At 40.2% G+C, this 3,101-nt stretch overlaps 1 pseudogene; it reads right to left on the reverse strand.

Moving 5' to 3' along the window:
• Window positions 1-970: 970 nt before the first annotated feature.
• On the reverse strand, window positions 971-1,613 carry LOC125351285 (annotated as a pseudogene).
• Window positions 1,614-3,101: the final 1,488 nt, after the last annotated feature.

Here is a 3,101-nt window from a genome sequence, read left to right on the forward strand (position 1 = left end):
CTTGTTGTGGTGGCATTGGGAAATGGAGTTATTGAGATGATTAAGTTTCAGGATCTGAAGAATGGTATTAGTGACCTTTACAAAGTGGATTGTGGAAGCCTTTTTCATCTTTGACTCCTGTATGAGAACACAAGAGTAATTCTGCACTGAGAATAAACCCTTACCACAAACCCAACCTACTGATTCCTTGACCTTGGACTTGTCAGCCTGCAGAACTGTGTGCAGTACATTTTGGTGCATATGTATCACTGAGTCTATGATATCTATCTATATATAGGGGATCAGAAGGTTTCTTTTTCTTCTTTTTGTGCTGGTCTTGGAGCTTGAATTTAGGACCTAGCAGATGTCCATGAGTTTTTTGTTGTTGTTGTTGTTTTTTGGCTCCAGGCTAGCTCTTTACTACTTGAGCCACAGAGCCACTTCTGGCCCTTTCTGAGTAGTTTATTGGACATTCCTGACTGGGCTGGCTTTAAGCTGTGATCCTCAAATCTTAGCCTCTTGAGCAGCTAGGATTACAGGTATGACCCACCAGTGCATGGCTAGTATTGGAGTTGGAAGTCTGGGTACAGTACCATTTGAACCACACTCATACCAGCCCATTCTGCTTGTGCACTACTCCTTTTAGTTAAGACATTTCACCAACATCTGTTTTGAAACAATGAGTTACAATGGATAGTGAGAAAGAGGGGTGGGATAAGAAATAAGTGATGCAGGCTGAAATTCCAGGTAAAGGACACGTGAAACACTGGTATTTTGGTAAGTCTGCTTAGACAAAAGTTTAGAGGTTTGTTATCCTGCCTTGGCATCTGGAGTAGCCTGGGCCTCAGGATCTCAGCAGAATTTAATCTAGAACCAAACTGAAGAGTCATTGCTTCCCTCTTTCTTCCTCATTCTCTAAATAGCATCACTCTGGCTAGCCTGGGCATTTTTTTTTTTTTTAGACAATAAAGACCTTTATTACATGAACTAAGGATGGTAGATGACTTTATTTGCCTTTTCGGACCTTGATCTTCCTCAGATAGAATTCCAGCTCCTTCCCTTCTAGGACATAGCCATCTGCTCGGCCACACTGGCCTGGTTTGGATGCAATGCAGGCAAGAAGCTTCCCCTGCTGGAACTGCTCCTCTAAAAGACTGCTGATTTTGGCTTTCTTTTTTCTTTCATCGTATTTCTTCTGAATTTTCTTGGATCTCTTCTTGTTTAAAATCTCTTCCTCTTCAGGAGTCAGCTTGGCCCCCTTCTTGCGGCCAAGGGGCAATGCATAGTGGGATTCGTACCACAGTTGGAACGATGTGCTGTCAATGAGTACAATGCAGTTCTTCACTAGGGTCTTGGTGCGGACCAACTCATTATTGGATGCATTGTAGACAACATCAATGATCCTTGTTTTACGAGTACAACACTCAGAGCCCCAGGAAAAGTTGCCCACATCCAGCCTCAGAGCACGATATTTCTTGTTGCTATCTCGAGCTCAGACTGTGTGTTTGCGACGGGGGCTAATCTTAGTGTTGGCGGCAGGGCGTCCCAGCTCATACTTCCTCTTCTTGTGGTAGGACTTCCTCTTGCTCCCAGTCTTGCGGCGCTTGTGCCAGTTGTGCCGAGAGATGCCCATCGCTCGGAGCTGGCTGGAAAGAGCCTGGGGAATTCTTTAGAGGACGAGAATAACAAATCTAGAAAAAACTGCTTTGAAGACTTGGGAAGCATTAGGATGAGGACATCTAGTGAAAATCTAGATGATACAGATGTTACAGGGAAGAAACAGCATTCATAATTAGCTTATATCTTAAAAGAATTATATACGATATCCAATTATTCTTGCTTTGTATAAAATAAAAATGGTATTCTATGAAAAAGAGAAAGTCAGGATAAGTAAACTTAGGAAGTGACACTCATGATAAAATTTATGTAACTACCAGGACAATAAGAAATAAATTAAAATACTTCTCACAGGAAACATGACAAACTAACAGAAGGAGAAATGTTCCAAATGAATAAGAATAATTTCTCTGTGGTTCTTTTTCTTGTTTGTAAAAATATACCTCATATAACTATATGAAAATAAATGTTTTAAACATGTGAGCCGGGTGCTGGTGGCTCACACCTGCAATCCTAGCTACTCAGGTGGCTGAGATCTGAGGATCTTGGTTTGAAGCCATCCTGGACAGGAAAGTCTGTGAAACTCTTATCTCTAATTAACCACCAGAAAACCAGAAGTGGCACTGGAGCTCAAACGGTAGAATACCAGTCTTGAACTGTAGAGCTCAAGGACAGTGCCCATGCCCAGAGTTGAAGCCCCATGACCGACAATCAAATAAAATAAAATGTATGAAGTTCACAGAGGAATGTTTATTGAAAGTAAATTAGTATTTGATACCACAATTTCTAATCATCACTCAAAGCATCAATATGATTAGATTTGGCTGGTGAGGTCAGAAGTGAAGTGTCAGGCTAGAGCTGAAAGTCAGATGACTGTGTAGTATGTGTTATATCTTTCATGTAGAATATTCCAAGAGTGAAAAAGAGTGCTTTTGTTAATTATGCCATAAAGGAGTTAGTGGGAGAATGTAAGACAAAACAGGACACATAGTTCCCTCAGTAAAAGGTTTCTTTATCCAAGCAGAAAGGACATAATGTACACAAATTAAGAAAATGGGGTATTCTTTCTTACTGGTGCTCTCTTTCTCCATGTTTTCCCTCCAGTTATCCATTCAAACTAATGTCTATTAGCTAACTCTACTCAACAACATATCTGATTTCCCGAATAGCTCCCTTTCTTACCATTTCTCTTGTTGGCCAACAGTAATACTGACTGTGCTATTTCTATGATATTCTATTTTGTCTATTGTATTTCTTTGGTATGGCTTATAAAACCAAATACTGTGAATTGTGTGGCTTTGAAATTTAATATTGATTCTAGAGTCTAGAAGTGTGAAATTAACACTTCAGCCAGGAAGTTCCATGAATGGGAGATATATGTCAGCCTCTCTCTTGGCTTTGTAGATGGCCATAGTCTTCTGATGTGCTTCTTCACATTGTCTTCCATCTCTGTGTATCTCTGTGTCCAAATTTCATCAATTATAATGGGTTAACATTTCTGATAT

This window comes from Perognathus longimembris, chromosome 5 (genome assembly GCF_023159225.1).
Source record: "Perognathus longimembris pacificus isolate PPM17 chromosome 5, ASM2315922v1, whole genome shotgun sequence".
In the NCBI taxonomy this organism is placed as follows: domain Eukaryota; kingdom Metazoa; phylum Chordata; class Mammalia; order Rodentia; family Heteromyidae; genus Perognathus; species Perognathus longimembris.